Source organism: Hyperolius riggenbachi, chromosome 4 (assembly GCF_040937935.1).
Source record: "Hyperolius riggenbachi isolate aHypRig1 chromosome 4, aHypRig1.pri, whole genome shotgun sequence".
Classification (NCBI taxonomy): domain Eukaryota; kingdom Metazoa; phylum Chordata; class Amphibia; order Anura; family Hyperoliidae; genus Hyperolius; species Hyperolius riggenbachi.
In genome coordinates this window covers 77,677,293-77,697,704 of record NC_090649.1, presented here as the reverse complement: position 1 = coordinate 77,697,704, position 20,412 = coordinate 77,677,293, and the positions used below count along the sequence as shown (strand labels likewise).

At 42.1% G+C, this 20,412-nt stretch overlaps 1 protein-coding gene across 6 annotated transcripts in view; it reads right to left on the bottom strand.

Annotated features, from left to right (window-relative positions):
- The window catches only part of KLHL29 (kelch like family member 29), a 1,379,660-nt gene that overhangs the window by 1,062,013 nt on the left and 297,235 nt on the right, over window positions 1-20,412 (bottom strand). Inside the window, exon 5 of one of the 6 annotated variants that reach the window (XM_068280223.1) lies at window positions 19,218-19,269. The exons of the other annotated variants lie outside the window; for them this stretch is intronic. The gene's annotated coding sequence lies outside the window, so the exon portion shown is untranslated. The remainder of the gene's footprint in view (window positions 1-19,217; window positions 19,270-20,412) is intronic. 6 annotated transcript variants of the gene reach the window in all.

Genomic DNA, 20,412 nt, shown 5'->3' with positions numbered 1-20,412 from the left:
CCCCTTTTGTTCTTGTGTCTTTGAATGTTATCGTAAGGCAGGAACGCTCCCTGGTAGTTGCAACTGATACATGTCCCCTTTGTACGCCACGCAGCCATGGTTCTTAAACAATGAATTTAAATTTCACAGCAGGCTAGGAGAGAGGAAAATGGAAGGAAGGTTGCGGAGGTAAGTTAATACATAAAGCAGCCGCCTGTCCTATCGCATGTAACAAAACATGCTTTATCAGTGAAGCAATGCACTCCTCCTCCATAATACATCTATGTCTCTGCTGAATAGCTATGAGTTACAGCACGCAGCACAGCGCAGGCTAGACCTCCATTTCTATGCTAAACAACTAAAGGCTGTAAACATGGCAGATCTATATAAAGGACACGCTGGGCTTGTATACGGGAGCTATTAATAACATTTACAGAAGTATTATAATACACTTTCAAGAGCCGGAGGTGAGAGGTTGTGTGATGACGCTGGCATTAATACTGATACCTTTCAATGTTAAGCAGACATCCTCATGTCTTTCCAATGTGAGGGAGTCATTCTCTCGAGTAACCACAATGGTCACCCTAGCCTGGGTGTATTTGAGGAGGGCAGGGGTGTAACAATATCCACCACCGCCACTGCAGCGGAGGGGAGGCCCAGTGACTGGGGGGGGGGAGGTGGTGCTGGGGGCAGTCTTGCAGGGCCGGTTGTAATAACAATGGGGCCCCCGGGCAAAATTAACCCAGGGGCCCCTCAACAGACACCCCCCCCAAACCAAAAAGCCACAGTAGAGACTCTTTGTTGCAGCCAAATTTCCCCCCAGGGCCCCTTAGTCGGCCCAGGTGAGATGCTACTCTGCTGAAGATTCTGCAGGGACCCACAGGGAACAACAATTAAGTTGAAGGGGGACACCTTGGGGGCCCCTACAGGCTCTGGGGCCCTGGGGCAATTTCCCTCTATAGTAGCACCGGCCCTGCAGTCTTGTACCTTAATTTAATAATGCAGAATGCGCAGTGGAAGCTGGAAACCTTATACATTACCTGGCCTGGTGATTGAGTCTCCTCCAATTCCTGGTTAGGTAGCAAGTGCCATGCAGTCAGCCAATCACCATGCGGGGACTGAAGTTATGTGGTGATTGGCTGGCTGCACAACACTTGCTAACTAACCAGGAAGTGGAGGAGACGCGATTGCCAGAACAGGTGAAGTATTCCGCAGCACTTTCTGCGTTATTACAGTGAGCACAAGACTGCCCCCCCCCAACTATGACCCAGCCAGTTATAGTTACACCCCTGGGTGAGGGGTCTTCAAATGATGAGCTCCAGCACCGGAAGAGAAAGTAAACAAACAGGAAAAAACAGCAGCGCCAATATAGTGTAGCATTTTAAGAAATTGGACAAGAGGCATGTAGAATGACACCGGTCTCTGAGTGCTAAAAGTCTGAGGTGTTTGCTGGAACAGACACTATTCTATTGACCTGAAGAAGTGGGTAGGACATGCGAAACACTTCATCATTTGTGTTCAATAACATTTGTTTTCTTAAAAAAGTTGTGAGTCCCATGGAAGCAGCCATATTGATTTCCTTTTAGAAAATATCAGTTGCCTGGCAACCCTGCTGATCTCTGTAGTCAGTGGGGCCTAAATCACACACCTGTGTGTGAAACAAGCATGCAGCTAATCCTATCAGATTTGTCATAGATCTACATGCTTGTTCAGGGTCTACGGCTCACAGTATTAGAAGCAGAGGATCAGCAGGACAGCCAGGCAATGTGCATTATTTAAAAGGAAATAAACATGTCAGTCACCATATTCCTCTCACTTCGGGTTCCCTTTTAAGTCATTCCCCATCTGTTTATTTATTAAATTACATATTATAGCCTTTAAAGTGGGATTGAACTCTGACATAACACTCAATAGAAATGTATTTTCCTGCTATACATTACCCACACTGTTTTTTTAGTTAAAATTTTGGAAATCCTTCTGCTTTTTCCACGCATTGAACATACTGTATAAGCTTACCTGTGTATAAGCCGAGGTACCCACTTTTCCCTCAGAAACCAGAAAAAAAGTGATTGACTCATGTATAAGCCCCCGCTACAGTAGCCAGATAAGCCCCCACTACAAGTCAACCCCCCCTCCTCATAGCCAGATGTGCCCCAAGAATGATACAGCTGTGTCTCAAAACGCCACCAGATTGCATCACTGATATGAGACACAGTGAGTTCCACGCAGGAAGAATCCCCGATCATTGCACCGCTGGCACGTTGCTTGCATGCTTGAGCAGCACACTGCACACCATGGTGCGGGGATGGGAGACTTGGACACAGCAGGGAGGCAGCTGGCAGGAGCAGGATCACTACTGCATGATCCTTACACTGCTCTGCTCTGCCAGTAACAAAACCTGCTCCACCATCTGTTCTGCTCCACTGTCTTGCATATAAGCCGAGGGGATAACTTTTCAGCACATTTTTTGTACTGAAACATTAGACTTATACCCGAGTATATAAGGTAATATTTCCAATTAAAATGTGTTATGCCCCAAACTGAAAAATAAGAAACAAACACAAAAGGCTTGATTCACACAGCTTTTTCACCTGTTTCCATCTGTTTTCACCTTATCTATGTTACATTTTTAAGCTCGCAAACAGCAAAAAAAACCAATATAATTAAGGTAAGAAAAGTAATATTAAAATGAAGTTGATTGGGAACAACTTATTGTGAGTGATTATTTTGCTTGTAAATGTGCTGAAAGGTTATTTTTATAAATTAGGTGATAAATAAGTCCTTTATGAGAAGTTTTGTGAATAGAGCCCCCCCCCCCCCCCCCAAAAAAAAATTGCGCACTGAGGGCCTGAGCCCACTGATGCAGTTGTGTCAGCTTTCCAGTTACATATCAATGTTACAGATGCTGAAAAGCAGACAGAAACGGACTCAACTGCATCAGTGGGCTCAGGCCCTCAAAAGGCATGACAGAAATGTGATGGCAGTGCACTGGAAAACCGAAAAAAAAACACCAGCGAAATGGCAAGGACAAGTGTGCTCACTGCTGACATCTGCTTCTCTGCATCGACTAAAGAACAGCATCTGGAGTATGAAACAGTTTAACAGACCAGATTCCAGGAAAGACATTAGAGCTTTAAAACGGGTACAGAAAAGGGCAACTATCGGTAAATGAATCAAAGGAGTGAAAGGCCTAACTTGCCAAGAAAGGTTAGACAAGCCGGGTTAATTAAACTAGGTAAAGAGATGACTTTTGGACCTCAATGGATTCACATAACATTTAAATAAATACATCCAAGGGCAAAGAGAGATACTTGAATGATTCTAATGAATATATCATGGAATGGATTCCCTGTGCCCAGTGTTTGAAACTCTACGCCCATGGTGTTAGCAGCCGCCATGGCAGCCTACCAGCTCTGCAATCCGTTATGAGTTATACCGTCACCTTCTCCAGTTTTAGATTGGGTATCACACTCACTTCTTACAGCCCTAATCAGCGTTGTAAGAAGTAAGAATTGGGCAAGCCCCCCCCCCCGCAGAGATCTGTCCCCCCGCAGAGATCTTTCACCCCCCCCCCCCCTTCCAGCTCAAGAGCTAGGTGGGGGGATTCTGTACATAACGCAGAGCAGCAGCAAGGCATTACGCAATACCTGCTCCCGGTGACGATACAGGTCCCTTTTTCACTTCCTCTTCAGTTTACAAGTGCCGTACAGCCGTCCAATCACCGGACTTGGGGCCGAAGCCACACGGTGATTGGACGGCTGCACTTGAAAGCTGAAGAGCAAGTTAAAAAGGACTTCCGAGGTCAGAAATGAAGAAAAGTTAAATACCTGACCACATTTTTATCCACAGAGGACGCCATCCGCTCTCTCCGTTTCATTCTGCCTGGTCCCCCGGTTTGTTACCTGCCCCCCGTCGGGTCCTGACCCTACCCCATGGGTCGTGTTATCCTTCCCTGCACAATATGGCCGCCAAAGCTTTCCGCGGATGCGCAGTCCACATAGGCGCAAGTGCGGCTGCGCAGCTCTAGGGCCTCCTGCCGCCACGTCATCACTTCCGGCTGTCTCCTGTGCGTACATCGGGCGCATCAGGAGGAGGCCCTAGAGCTGCGCAGCCGGAACGGAATGAAACGAAGGGTGCGGATGGCGTCCTCCGTGGATAAAAAAATGTGGTTAGGTATTTAGCTTTTTTTTTTTCATTTCTGACCTTCAAAGTTTTTTTAAAGAGGAACTGTAATGAAAATAACTTAATTAATAAAATTGCTTTTTGTTTACAATATTCATTTATAAATTATTTAGTCAGTGTTTGCCCATTGTAAAATCTTTCTTCACCCTGATTTACATTCTGAAATTTATTACAGGTGACGACATATTTAGCCCTGTTAGGTGCAGCTCTGCTGAATGTCTGTTTACTGAGAGTTCTATGCACAGAGGCAGATACTGCTTGCTTGCCAGTTAAAATAAGCAGTTATTTCCCACAATGCAACCAGGTTCACAGAAAGGAAACAGTCAGGGCCATGACATCACACTGTGGGAGGGGTTTCACCATAATATCGGCCATACAGATGCCCCAGATGATCTATTTGAGAAAAAGTAAAGATTTCTTGTGGGAAAGGGGGTATCACCAACTAAAGTTCAAACCTGGATTGAAGTTCCTCTTTAAAGAACTGCAGATATAAAGTTGATATATTGTATATAATCTCTAAGCTTAGGCAAAGTGAAAAAAAAAAGTAATAATAAATAAATTCATATTTTTTCCCCAGAACTGTTTTTTGGCTACACATGAAATGACCTAATATAGTTTGCGTTCCTCGGAGTGCCCGCGCCCCACACAGCCGGCTGGCCTGACTCAGATCTTCAGAGTCTATTGTAGGACTTTACTTGTACATATCTCTGAGTTTCATTAATGAGACTTCTGACTCTGTGACTCATATTAGCAAAGCCATCTCCGATCTGAACGCTTCTAGAAAGGCACAACTCTGGGCAGCTCAGCAATCAATATGTTTTGGAGTAAGAGAGATTTGTCCTGTTTTAAAAGGGGCCCTGTAGTGATCACAAATGTGATAATTGGCGGCCCTAGCAATGGGAGGCAGGTACTTGCGATCTGTGCAATCCTTTTCTCCATCCGTATTGTGTTGGTATCCCTTCTGGTGATCAGCACGTGGTGCCCCCTGCTGGTGTCCTAGTCTACAATTATGTCCGACTGAACCCTCTGTCCTGAATCTTGCTGACACTTATGCAATTTCTGCTGTATTTGGTACCGCAGCAGACACAGGTGAGTATACCATTGCACCTGATTGGCTGATGAGCTGTCTGTGGACCATATAAAATGGCAGATTGCTGGCTGGGAGTGAGCATTTGCTTCTCGTGTGTATTGCATTCAGCATTTATATAAAGGCAGTGTGGGTGAATCCCCTGGTGGTGGGAGTCCCGGAGCTCACCTGCACTCCCCTTGTGGATCGCATGGGGAATTGGGGGTCCCGGAGTCCCCACCTTCAATGTGCGCCAGTGTTTGAGTAAGAAAGATTTGTCATGTTTTAAAGGGACCCTGTAGTGACTATAAATGTGATAATTGGTGGCCCCAGGAAAGGGAGGCAGGTACTTGCAATCTGTGAAATCCCTTTCTCCATCCGTAATGCCTTTTAATGATTGGCACTCCTATTCAATCATCAAACAAATCAATGAACATAAACACGCTGGCAAGCACGCTTCTGCAGTTACTGTGCACTGCGGAAGGAGCAAGTTGTGACAATACAATAATCAGTTATAAAGGTACAATCCCTGGGAATCTCTTTGTGGCCGTTATTCCCCACTAATATGTCTGGATAGTTATTGTTTCCTAAGCCCGGCCGTGCCTCAGCCTTACATTCTCCATTAGGAGTTTACTTTACAGCTGTCTAGGATAGAGGAGAGGAAGTATTTCTTCGTACAGTATTAAAGAAAAAAACTTGGATTGATTAGCGGAGTATGTGGAACACAAGAGAAAAGTAGTGCAAACCAAAAAGGGATTAAAGCGGACCTGAACTCAGAACCTCCTCAACTGCTCTAAAAGATAAGCAACAGCATAATAACCTGTCTAGAAAAACATTTATTTGTTACAGCTGATACAAATCCTGCAATAAATCTCCAGTGTGTCTACTTCCAGCTTTCACAGGAGCAGACATAGGGTTAACATCCTGTGTTTACAAATTAGCTGCTCTGCCAAGGCAGCCAGCTGACACAGCTGAGAGATGAAGTAAGGGCCCATTTCCACTACAGCGAATTCGCAGGCGTATTTCGCATGAAAATTCGCATAGCAATACAAGTGAATGGGACTGTTTCAACTTGTCAGGATCCCTTTGCGTTTTTCTGTGCAGAAAAAATTCGCATGGCAGAGCCATCAGAATTCGCATACCGCATACCGCTATGCGAATCGCATACAATGTATTTAATAGGAAATTCGCATGAGGTTTGGGCATGCGAATTTTCATGCGAATTTTCATGCGAATTCGCATAGAAACAATGGAAAAGCACACCAGCACTGCCATGGTTAAATTCGCATACATCGTCATCCATGCGAATTCGCATGGGAATTCGCATGAAAATTCGTATAGACCCGCATGCGAAAATCGCATCCGCATGCGAATTTTTACCGCGGCGATTCGCACCGCACAAGTGGAAATGCAGCCTAACAGTTGTGATCAGTCACAGATGAGGAGGAATTAGACAGGGTAATACAGGGCGCATTTCTATAGGTTTTCCTTCTATCCTGTGCCAGGGTTCAGGTCCACTTTAAGGCTAGGTTCATAGTGGTCAGTTGCATAACACATGATTTATAGTGAGTGTGAGCTGCATTGGAGACTTGCTGTAGACTTTAATACAGCCTGCATGCAGCGAGTTAGACTAACGCAATCAGTTACAGCGCAGAAATGGGAACAGTCCCATAGAACTGTATGGGCAGTGAGTTGGCATGTAGAATTATTCTGCAACGCAACTGAGCTCTTTATTTGTTTTTTAAAAGTGGTCCTAAAGGAAAACCTAGAGAAATGCAGAGAGTTTAGCCTGTTTAATTTCCCCTCATCTGTGTCGAATCACAAGTTGTAATTTGATCCCTTTTGCTGTCAGCAGACTGCCATGGCAGATAAGCTCATTGGAAAGCACAGGATGTTAACAATATGGTGTGCATTTTACCCTCCCTCACCCACCCGCCCGGCTGTTGCACCCTCCCCTCACCCTCCCGTCACTCAGGTTCGCGTCGGCACATGCCCCCATCCCGCGTGGAACGATCCGTTTCATCACTAGTTTGAAGAAACGTTCCGTTTCCATTGCCCCAATGCTGCAACATTTTTTGGCCGGATCCGTTCCGCTGGGCAGAACGGTCCAGAAAATTAGGGCCTGCAGCAATTTTTAGATCTGGGGACCGGACGCATGGTACGTCCGATCCGGGGTCCAATCCGGGGACCGGGGTACAGCCGATCCGGGGACAGGACGTACCAACAGACGCATGTGAATGGATCCATAGGTTAACATTGGATCCTTTCACATACGTTCCGTTTGTACAGTATATGTTTCGATTCAGATCCGTAAAAAACGCTAATGTGAACCGGGCCTTACATACAGCACATGCAGCAAGAATTTCTCTGTAATATATAATAGAATACAATAACATTTCTATAGTGCTTTTCTCCCAATAGGACTCAAAGCGCTTATAGGACAACCCTGGGCAGGGGTCAAACTTGTGAAAATCAGCAGCGTTTTGCCACAATGCAAAATCGCATGCGAAAATGCGACAAATGCTTTTATAAGAGGCCGCTGCATTTTAGGGAGCCATGTGTGATTCTGTATATCACTAAAAAAGATACAACCTACACAACTTCTCCCCACCGCGCAAGTGATTCCTCATTGAAGCACTGGCTACTGTAAAAAAAAGGTACAATGCATGCATTCAATTACGTGCAAAAACATACAATCATACGGCAAAACGCATGCAGGGAATCGTCTGTGGTTCTTGCACACACAAGTGTGATTCCTCCCTTAAAAGGATACCCGAAGTGACATGTGACATGATGAGATAGACATGTGTATGTAGAGTGCCTAGCATACAAAACTATGCTGTGTTCCTTTTTTATTTCTCTGCCTGAAAGAGTTAAATATCAGGTATGTAAAGGTGGGCACTAATGAGCCAATTTTTAGCGAAAAATCGTTTGAGCGATCAGAAATTCTGATCGGAAGTGAAATATTGTAATAGTCGTTCACTACACCATCAACAAACCAATCTTTGCTTCCTATCTATCACAACCAACAAGAAAATCCAAATTTTGTTTAGACGAAAATACATTCGGACGACATTTTTTTCACTCGTTCATAATCGATTGAGTCCATCAACGGAGGTTATTTACAACCAGTCCGATCAGAAGTTCTGATTGCTCGAACGATTTTTCACTAGAAATTGGACAGTTAGTGGCCACCTTAACCCATTCGCGTTCCGTCGTTTTCACTTGAGAAATGTTCACCTCCCATTCATTAGCCAATAACTTTATCACTACTTATCACAATGAACTGATCTATATCTTGTTTTTTCCGCCACCAATTAGGCTTTCTTTGGGGGGTACATTTTGCTAAGAGCCACTTTACTGTAAATGCATTTTAACAGGAAGAATAAGAAAAAAACGGAAAAAATTAATTATTTCTCAGTTTTCAGCCATTATAGTTTTAAAATAATACATGCCTCCATAATTAAAACTCACGTATTGTATTTGTCCATATGTCCCGGTTATCACACCGTTAAAATTATGTCCCTATCACAATGTATGGCGACAATATTTTATTTGGAAATAAAGGTGCATTTTTTCCGTTTTGCATCCATCACTATTTACAAGTTTAAAATAAAAAAAATATATAGAAATATTTCATCTTTACATTGATATTTAAAAAGTTTAGACCCTTATGTAAATATTTACATGTTTTTTTTTTTTATTGTAATGTTTTTTTGTTTTTTTTTAATATTAAAAACAAAAAATAATAAAGTTTTTGTTTTGTTTGTCTTTTTTTTTTTTTTAATCTGAAAGAAGATAAACATGAAGAAGAAAAAGAAAAAAGTGAACAAAATAACAAAAAGAAAAGAAAAAAAAGCCAATAATTTATAAGGAAAAAGAAAGAGAATGGTTTAAACAACCGGGAAAAAATAAGTAAATAAATAAATAAAAAACTGATAAGTTAAGTCTGTCTTCGAGATTAATAAATACAGGGTTAAATATTACATTGACCTTTATTATTGGATATAACAAAGAAAACAAGCAAAAATAAAGCTAGATTCCCTAGAGTCTAATGCTTCTTTTCCCACCCTGTAAATACATCTGCATGGTAAATATTCATGTACGAGAGTCTAGGATTGAACAAACACACATTTTCAAGAATCCACTTGACTGCCAATATCAATTTGGCAAAGTAGTAATTTCAGATAAATACAGTTAACGAGATGTACGCTGCTGAGGGTACATTAACTACGGAGAACCTTTAATTATAATTGATGGTGTACCAAGAAGCTTATGATTTCCGCAGCAACGTTGGGAGGGGGAAAAAAATTGCGATAATCATTCATCGAACTCGGAGCGCATTGCATGTTCCTGGCGCCCAATCTCCTCCACAGCGATGTGTTGATAAGCAGAGAGTGCTGGTAAAAAGGCTCGGTTTAAATCATGATGTTAGATAATGGAAATGGGACGCGTACGCTTGAAGAAAATGCCGAAGTATAATGGTTTCAATATAGGGGATGCGAGAAAAAAAAAGAAGCGTTTCATTTTCTTATCGGACAAGTTGAATATTCTCATGACCTTCTCAGGGAAAAGCATTGATTGAAGCAATTAATGAGGAAGCCACAGACAACACGGTGAGAGAATTTTCAGCCAAGCCTCGCTGGATGGTATTGTGTAATACAATCTCCATGTAGAAGAGTTTAGAGGGAATTCGATTACGTCCCGCTCTGATAACTGGTTGCCTTGGTTACGTGGTGGAGAGCTGACGTTCCGCTTGTATCCTAAAAAGAGCGATCCACGTGCAATGATGGGAATACTTATCAGAGCTCTACGTGTCGAATACAGCTGAAAAAGTGCACCATTCCTGGTCCAACGGATCACAGGCCTAAAGCCGGGGTTGTGGTTGATAGAAAGTACTAAAACATGCGCTCAGTACAGGACTTAAAGCGGAATGAAACCCAGCATTTCTTCTTCGCGCTAAAAGATTATTTACAGCATATTATATACTACCACCACATTTTTTTTACTAGAACAGCATTCAACTAGTTAAACACAGGAATTACAAGCTCCCTGCAGGGAAAGCTGGACACATCGGAACTGTAGATAACATTATCTTGTGTTTACTTAATTGTATCAAGTGAGGAATATAAACATTCTCTGGCAAGTCAGACACTCCAGAACACAGACAGACATCCAGAAAAAGCGCTATACAAATGTTTGGATTAATCGGATTATATTATTCAAATGATACTTATGCACAAAAGCAAATAAGATAACTGCGTGGGATATAAAAGTAGGTAAACCTGTTTTTATTAAATATTATGTCAGAGTTTTATACCGCTTTAACCACTTAATGACGATCAGACTTATAAAAACGTCCTGCTAGAGCCTCTTAACGGCTCCAGGACGTTTTTATAAGTCAATCAGTGCTGCTGCCGGCGTGCGTATGCGTGTGTGGGCGTGCACGCTCGTGCGTATGCATGTGTGCTCCTGCGAGCATGCACGTGAGATTAGTGGAAATAAAAAACTCCATAAAAAATACACCTTAATTTCCAAATAATACATTGTCGCCATACTTTGTACTAGAGACATAATTACAATCTTGTGATAACCAGGACAAATAGGCAGATTAAATGTGTGGGTTTTATGTGCAGTAGCAGTGTTTATATTAAAACTATAGGGGATGAAATTGGAGAAATAGTGTATTTTTTCATTTTTTCCTTGTTTTTCCCGTTAAAATGCATAGAAAATAAAAGTAATTACTGAAAACAAATATCAACCCCAAAAGTGGTGAAAACAACAAGATATAGATCATTTCATTGTGATTAGTAGTGATTAACCACCCTGGCGTTCTGATTAAATCGCCAGGGTGGCTGCGGGAGGGTTTTTTTTAAATAAAAAAAAAACTATTTCATGCAGCCAACTGAAAGTTGGCTGCATGAAAGCCCACTAGAGGGCGCTCCGGAGGCGATCTTCCGATCGCCTCCGGCGCCCAGAATAAACAAGGAAGGCCGCAATGAGCGGCCTTCCTTGTTTTGCTTATATCGTCGCCATAGCGACGAGCGGAGTGACGTCATCGACGTCAGCCGACGTCCTGACGTCAGCCGCCTCCGATCCAGCCCTTAGCGCTGGCCGGAACTTTTTGTTCCGGCTGCGCAGGGCTCAGGCGGCTAGGGGGGCCCTCTTTCGCCGCTGCTCGCGGCGAATCGCCGCAGAGCGGCGGCGATCAGGCAGCACACGCGGCTGGCAAAGTGCCGGCTGCGTGTGCTGCACTTTATTTGATAAAAATCGGCCCAGCAGGGCCTGAGCGGCAGCCTCCGGCGGTGATGGACGAGCTGAGCTCGTCCAGACCGCTCAGGAGGTTAAGCTTTTGGCAAATGAAAGGGATGAGCACTGAAAGGTGAAAATCGCTCTTGGCCATTAGGGTAAAAAACGCTTTGGGGTGAAGTGGTTAAAGGACAATTATCCCCCCCCAATTTTTTTTTTAATTTTAAATAAGTACCAGTAAAATGTACATTTCTCCCAGAGTAAAATGCATAATAAATTACTTTTCTCTGAAGTTGCTGTCATTTATGGTAGGTAGTAAAAAGCTGACAGATCTGACAAATTTTAGACTAGTCCATCTTCTCATGGGGGAGTCTAAAGGCTCATACACACATCATACCATAGTCTTTGGAAAATGAAAGATCACAGACCAATTTTACCCCCTTCCATGTAGTATGAGAGCCATACCTTCACAGTCTTTTCTATGGAGCTGAACTCCCCATCAGATAGACATATCTGTTCCTGCAAAAGATCCGTTCCTGCAAAATGCATTCATAGTCTATGAGATCTGCAGATCCTCATATACACCTTGTTTAACAGACATTCATCTGCATATCAGATCCACCAGGATGGATTTTCAGATCTGCAGATGATTGTCTGATCTGCAGATGAATGTCAGTTAAACAAGGTGTGTATGATGATCTGCAGATCTCATAGACTATGAATGCAATTTGCAGTAATGGATTTTTGGCAGGAACAGATCTTTTGCGGATACTGATCTTTTGTGTCTGTACAGCATCTGTGTGTGCAGCATCTTGCAAAGATTTTTTTCTGATGGGAAGTTCAGCTCCATAGAATAGACTGTGTAAGTATGGCTCTCATACTACATGGAAGGGGGTAACATTGGTCTGTGATCTTTTATTTTCAAAAGACTATGGTCTGATGTGTGTATGTGGCCTAAGTCTTTCTCTAGTCTTTACAAAAGCACTTCTTGGATAGGACCTATACAAAGATTCCAAAAATCCTCCCAATTTGTTTGCACACTCTTCTGGCAGCTGGACTGAGCAAATACTATTCAATAAGTGCTGTTGTAAATAAAGAAATACCTGAGAATCCCCATTAGGAGATGGACTTGTCCAAAACCTGACAGATCTGTAAAATTTTCACTACTGTAAGTGACTGACATAGGAAAGAAGAATCTATAGTGCATTTTACTCTTGGAAAAAATGTACATTTTATATGTATGTATTTTAAAATGTACTGTATATACTCGCATATAAGCTGACCTGTGTATAAGCTGAGGTACCCACTTTTCCCTCAAAAGCCAGGAAATAGCGATTGACTCGTGTATAAGCCCCCCGCCCCCCAATTTAGCCCCCTCCACAGTAGCCAGATGTGCCCCAGGATCATACAGCTATGTCTCAAGAATCCTCTAGATGGCGTCATAGATATGAGACACAGCGGATGACACACAGGAAGAATACTCGATCACTGCACTGCTCACACGTTGCCTGCACGCTCCACTCCACAAGCCAGGGGACAGAGGTAGTCTTGACCAGCACACTCTGCACACCATGTTGCAGGGAATGGGGGACACGGAACCAGCAGGGTGCAAGCTGGTAAGAGCACAATACTTACGCTCCTCTGTCATTAACAAAACCTGCTCCACCATCTGTTTTGCTCCACTAAATGACTACAGGGGCGTAGCAAAAGGGGTTGCAGAGGTAGCCACCGCATCGGGGCCCTTGGGCCAGAGGGGCCCCGAAGGGCCCTTCCTCAACGGCAGTATTAGCTCTCTATTGGTCCTGTGCTCATAATAATCACTTCTATAGATACTTTAAATAGTGATAATTATTAACAAACTGCTTCCCATCCCCTTCTTGCACCTCTGACACTGTAGTTGCTATTGGCAGGTTTTGGTGCGCCGTATCAATTGCTATGTATAGAGTGCTTGGGGGCCCCATTGTAAAACTTGCATCAGGGCCCACAACTCCTTAGCTACGCCACTTCTTGCATATAAGCCAAAGGTGGTAACTTTTCAGCACATTTTTTAATGCTGAAAAATTAGGCTTATACACGAGTATATACAGTACAATTTTTTGTGATAGTTGTCCTTTAAAATATGTTTCTAATATGCAATATGACAACCAATCACAGACAGGTAAATGTTATAGTCAGAATTTTAAAGTCTCAAAATGTTAATTGTTGTAATAAGCAAGTCTCAATCAAAATAAATATTGGTTTCACTGGTTGCCTTTAATTACTCTTCACATGAAGGAATTCTTCTTCAAAACTACATAAGGCTGTCTTATCTCCATCCTGGGCACTGTGCTGATAACAGGCCAGCTCTTCTCCAGACTGATGACATTTTCATGGTTGCTCAGTCTGCTGTGGTCACCCAGAAAATCAGGAGACAGCACTTCCTCTGCTACTCCTAGCTAACCTGTTTTTAATAACATACTTTCCTTTAGCGGAAAAAACGCACAAACTATGGAACAAATAGTTATCCGGTAATGCTGGCCATTCACTGATCGATTATAGGACAATCGATTGACCTACTGACTCTTCAAAATAAATGAATCAATCCAACATGAATCAATTTTTTGCCCATACATTACTGGGGTAAATTTTTGTTCCATTTTTCCCCCTTTGATTGATCAGAGGCTATTTTCGATAACAAAATAAGCACCCTGATTAATCAGATTGAGTAAAGGTTGATTGAATACATAATGAAAAGTTCTCGATTCGTATTCCACCGATTTAAATAACCAGAAATACGCAATCAATTCATTTTAAGAATTTGATTAGATATTGGCTGATAAGAATTGATTCTACATCAAAATGACAACTCAACTTATTCAGTTATAATAATCTATGGAAGTTAAAAATCGACCAGTGTATGGCCACCTGAAGCCTGATTCTTCAAAATAATTTAAATGAGAACTCCAAGCATTGGTTTACACTAAATCCCTAGGCTTTCCTGCTTAATAAATGCAAATACGTATTTCAATCGGAAAAATATGAAATGTTACAGGTGACAACTGTATAATTTTCTTTTGACACGCCACCTGCTGATGTGACTTCCCACGACAAAAGCCAACTCTTCCAACAGAAAATTAACCACTTCCCAACTGAGGGGTTTTACCCCCTGACCACCAGAGCAATTTTCACCTTTCAGCGCTCCGTCCTTTTATTCGTCTATAACTTTATCATAACTTATCACAATGAAATGAACTATATCTTGTTTTTTCCGCCACCAATTAGGCTTTCTTTAGGTGGGACATTATGCCAAGAATTATTTTATTCTAAATGTGTTTTAATGGGAAAATAGGAAAAATGTGGGAAAAAAATTAATTATTTTTCAGTTTCCGGCCATTATAGTTTTTAAATAATGCATGCTACTGTAATTAAAACCCATGAAATTTATGTGCCCTTTTGTCCCGGTTATAAAACCGTTTAAATTATGTCCCTATCACAATGTTTGGCGCCAATATTTTATTTGGAAATAAAGGTGCATTTTTTTCAGTTTTGCGTCCATCCCTAATTACAAGCCCATAGTTTATAAAGTAACAGTGTTGTACCCTCCTGATATAAATATTTAAAAAGTTCAGTCCCTAAGGTAACTATTTATGTATTTTTTTTAATTGTAAATTTTTTATTTTTTTTTTAATTACAAAAGAAATTAATTTGGGGAGTGTGGGAGGTAATGAGTTAATTATTTGTGTATAAGTAATGTATGTGTATGTGAAAAATAGTTTGGGTGTAGTTTTACTATTTGGCCACAAGATGGCAGCAGTAACATTTTGTTTAATGCGACCTCCAAGCTTCCTTCCGGAAGCTTGGAGGAAGTATAAAGAGGCTGGGATTTCTTTTTCTTCTTCACAATGATCGCGCTGCTTAGCGAAAGCAGCAGATCATTGCGGGGGCAGAGATCAACGAACGGGAATGTATTTTCCCGTTCATTGATCTCCGGGCGAGCGGGCAGCGGCGTACACGATCGCGGGAGTGCGAGCGGGAGCGCGGACAGCGGCGGTAACGGCGGTAGCGGCGGGGGGTGCGTTTATCTACGCTCCGGGCGGGGAAGTGAAGTCCAAAGGAGCGTAGATATACTGTACGGCGGCGGGGAACCAGTTAAGACTGTTTCTTTACTATGGATTTATTGTTACTTCACAGCAGTAAGAATATTTTCTACAAAGAAAAAAAATTGCCAATAAAATGAATAGGCAGAACAATGTATTCCTGTTGAAAATTTCACATTTTTCTGACTGAAAAAAAAAATGGATGTGCTAAACATAAAAATAAAGAACACTTAAATGAGCAAAAAACTACAACAAACCACTAAATATTCCTTTTAACAAGTCAGCATGGAAACACTGGAATCCTCAACCTGCTGGCTGCCTTCCAGCTCTGGAGGGTGGGTATTGCATTCCAAGGTTCCTTTAGGCCCCATTCACACTAGAGCGTTTTGCCGCGATTTTGGCAAAACGCTCAAACGCTAGCACTTTTTAAAAGCGCTAGCGTAATGAAACCCTAAGGCCCGTTTTTACTCGGGCGATTTGCGGCAATCTCCGCAAATCGCCCAAAAACGCGAAACGCAAATGCGTCGCCTGCACCATTTTCAGGCGATTTCCTGTTTCAGTGCTATAGAAGCGCTAAACGCGATCGTGGCAAAATCGCCGCAGTGTTCAGTGATTTTTCCGTGTGAATTTGCGGAAAAATCACTCCTGCAAAGCGCCGGAAAAAAATCTCCGGCGTTTTGCGTTTCTAAAGGTCCGTACACACGCCGGACTTTAGGCAACGACGGGTCCGTCGTTGCCTCCCGCTGGGTGGGCGTGCCAGCGACAGTCCGGCGTGTGTACGCTCTGTCGTCAGACTGATACGGCTGTTTCTGAGCGATCCGCCGGGCGGATCGCTCAGAAACAGCCGTATCAGTCTGACGACAGAGCGTACACACGCCAGACTGTCGCTGGCACGCCCACCCAGCGGGAGGCAACGACGGACCCGTCGTTGCCTAAAGTCCGGCGTGTGTACGCTGCTTAAGAGTGAATTCACTCACAATTTCTCAGTTCTGAAAGGCCACTCAAAGTTGAACAATAGAAATCCTAATAGCAATTAGTAAGACAAGAGAATATAAAAAGTGTATGGAAGTAAAGTGCAGAGGCAGTAGGCCTGATTCACTTTTTCTCCTACGTTTTATCCTAGTTGATTTTTTTTTTGCATCTTATTAATAAAATGCCTTTTAAGCCAACAGCAAACAAGAAAATCCTCAGAACAATTTTGACAGTATTTTTTTTACCTACTTGTTAGTAATTTTTTTTTTATTGCAAAGTGCTGAAAAGTTATTTAACCACAAGATGAAAAATGATTTCCTAGGATAAAACATAAGAGAAAAAGTGAATTTCATCAGGCCCAGTGTGTCTAGCGGTCCAAATGTTTTTGGAACTACAGTACAACTTACTTTCTACTTTCTGTGGATTGAGCTGCTGGGTTGGTGTAACGATCGTTGTAACACAGAGAGGATCTGATTACCGGCGATCTGCAGTATCACCGAGAATGCAGATATATACCAGATTATAGATGATCTGCAGTATCACCGATAATCAGATATATCTCTAACCTCTGGACACCTGAGTAATATATGAGTGTTTTGATGCAACAGTAATACTTTGAGGAGATCACCCGTACAGTGGGTGTAAGGTAATAGGAGGTACTGCCCAGAGAACAGATTCCTTCCAATGGCCTGAGACTCCCCAAGGGGCGGAGCCAGGCTGAGAGTGGGAAGGACAGAACGTGAGTGACACCAGTGAGGAAGTGCTACTGACAGATCTGTGAACTATCTCTTAACAAGAGAGATAGTTCGCGAGGTCGGACAGGCCAGGTCGTTAACACACGGACAGATAAAGTACAGAGACAGTATACAGGTGCAGAATCCTAAGACCAGCAGAGTTTGGCAACAGGGTATCAGAATGACAAAGGTACAGAATCAGAGATCAGAAGAATGGTCAGGAAAGCAGAAAGTCATAACAGAATCAACACTGCCTAGGCTTGAGTGTGAGCTCCAAGATTCTCAACACTCCTGGAACTAGACTAGATAACAATAATAATACAGATAATACAGAATTCCTAGACTAAGGTGTGAGTTCCTTGACCATCAACACCTTGGAAACTGGTCTAGATAATAATCACAGATAATAACAGAATTCCTAGACTAAGGTGTGAGCTCCATGATCATCAACACCTAAGAAACTGGTCTAATAAACACAGATACTGACAGGGTCTGAGTGCTACCACGTAGTGATCGCAACGCCAGACACCAGAGAAATGACCAGCACCCAGTATATATACACCAGTGCTCACCAGCGCCTCCCCTAAGTGCTGGACCAATGAAAGCTGCTGAATTTGTCAGCTGACCAGCTTGGTCAGCTGACCCCCTTCTGACTGTCATAAAGGCCCTGCCTCTCTGCGCGCGCGTCCTTCTGAACCTGTGTGGACTATCAGTCCCAGCCACACCAGACATGTGTTGTAATGTTTCTGCTGTGTTGGATGCGGAATCCGCCGCAGCGCTGTCTGTGCGTGCGGCGTTTTCTCCGCATTCAGCATTGCTGATAGGAGTAGGCTTATGCGTGCAACCTGCCGCGTCGGACGCGGAATCCGCCGTCCTGTTGTCTGGGCATGCGGCGGTTTCTCCGCGCTCCGACTGCGCGCCAGCTGCCATGTTGAACGTGGAATCCGCCGCCTTACTCTGAGTACTAGCGGCGGCTTTTTCGCGTTTCCTCACAGTTGGTCAGTTAGGTATTAACTTGTGATACTCAAAGTTGGAAGGATAATAAATGCTCAACAGTACATTAAAAACAATTTTTTTTTTGTAGGTAGAATACCTCATAAGGTATTTTCCTCTTTGTTTTAGCAATTCGCAAAGATTTTTCTCCATTTCCAAACATGAGATAAAACATGAGGTAAATGCAAAAAGTGAGGTAAAACATGAGGTATTTCAGTGGTAAGCTTGCAGTAAATAAATAATAGTAGTCTTAATTGTCTTCCATAAGTTAGGATAGTCTTTGGAAGATTTCTTTTGTTTTGGGGGGGGGGGGGGGAGGTGTATTTGATTATGTAGCAACCTATAAAAAGTATATTTATAGGCATCCCTTATAAAAAAAAATTCAGTAAATATTTGGAGTTTTATTTCTACTATTTTTTTCTATTAAACAGCCTGAATAGGAACTCCACTAAAACAGTAATTGGAACGCCACTAAAAACTGAAAAATGCATACAAATTGACTACACCGCCAGGTACAGGCAGGTCTTAAACTGATAAGTAAATGATGTGCTAACATGCCCCCGAATTTCCATGAGAATAGCCATTTTCGGTAAAATTAATGCAAATTACCTCATGAATTACCTCATAATTTACCTCATGAGGTAAAATAAGACTAAAACCTACCAGAATTGCTAAATGTCATTACTTCATGAGGTAAATTACCTCACATGAGGTAATTTGTTTGATAACCCTAGCAGAATTGAGGCCAATGGCCCTTATTCAATTCACGTTTTCTCCTACCTTTTCTCCTAGGTACACCTGATCAATAAAATGCCTTTTAAGCCACCAGCAATCAAAAAATACTCAGAATAATTCTTACAGAACTTTTTCTGCTTCAATATATATCATTGAATAGAAGTTTAACATTAACAGTGAACAGTAGTGCTTATTATTCAAAACATCCAATCAGAACATATTCTTACTTACGTTATCATTTAATTGTTGGTACCTTTTCAATTGCAGAGTGCTGAAAGGTTATCTAAAGCAGAAGATGAAAAATGATCACTTAATATCACAGGAGAAAAAGTAAATTGATTAAGGGCCAAGGGGCCATATGCAACTAAATTTTCCTCCTGAGTTTCTCCTAGGAGATAATTTTTTTATCTTTAATTTAGAATAACTTTTCAGCACTTTGGCAATGGAAAAAGTAACAAAAAGTCCATGAAAAACTACTATTAACATTATTTACAGTATATTTTCGCTTGCTGGTGGTTTAAAAGGCCTTTTGTTGACAAGTTTGAAAATATCACCTAGGAGAAAACTCAGGGGCCAATGGCCCAAATGCAATTCACTTTTTCTCCTTAGTTTTCTCCAAGTTAATATTTCTATACCTTGTCAAATAAATGCCTTTTAAGCCCCCAGGAAGAAAGTAAATACACTAAATCATTTTGACAGTACTTTTCCACCTACTTTTGGTATTTTTTTAATTGCAAAGTGCTGAAAAGTTATTTCAAACATAAGATTAAAAACTATCTCCTGGGAGAAAACTCCGGTGAAAAAGTGAATTGCATATAGGCCAGTGTGTCTACATGTAGAACCAGGACTTTGGATTTCACAGGAAGTAGGTGTAATCATTTGCAGGACCTTGTCTCTTGTGACAGGGAATCAGAGGTCTAAACCCTGTCCTCAAGTACCACCAACAGTGCATGTTTTGCAGAAAACCACAAACATGCACAGGTGGGGTAATTAGTGTCTCAGCAGAGCTGATTAACTACCCCTGTGGATTTCCACAAAACATGCACCATTGGTGGGCCTTGAGGACAGGGTTGAAAAGACCTGTTCTAGAGGCCTTCGGTCTTTCTGGATAGGTGCACCATAAAACAAGCACAGGAACCCAAAGGATTGTTACATTTTTAAAAAGTTTAGCTCCGAAGGTAATACCTATACATTTCTAAGTTTAGTTTTGGGGCATGTCCCAGACACTTCCTACCTGGAAATTTGAGGTGATGCAGAGAGTGAGCTCCAGTGGACATGTGACAATTTCCCTCTCTACTGTAAACTTGCCTTCACATTCCAAGTACTTTTAGGTAGATCAGAATAGAGGTACTCAGTGATAAGCAATGGTTTATCTCATCAATTTCTTTTGTTCAGGATTGTAACAAGTTTACCTTTTGTCATGGAA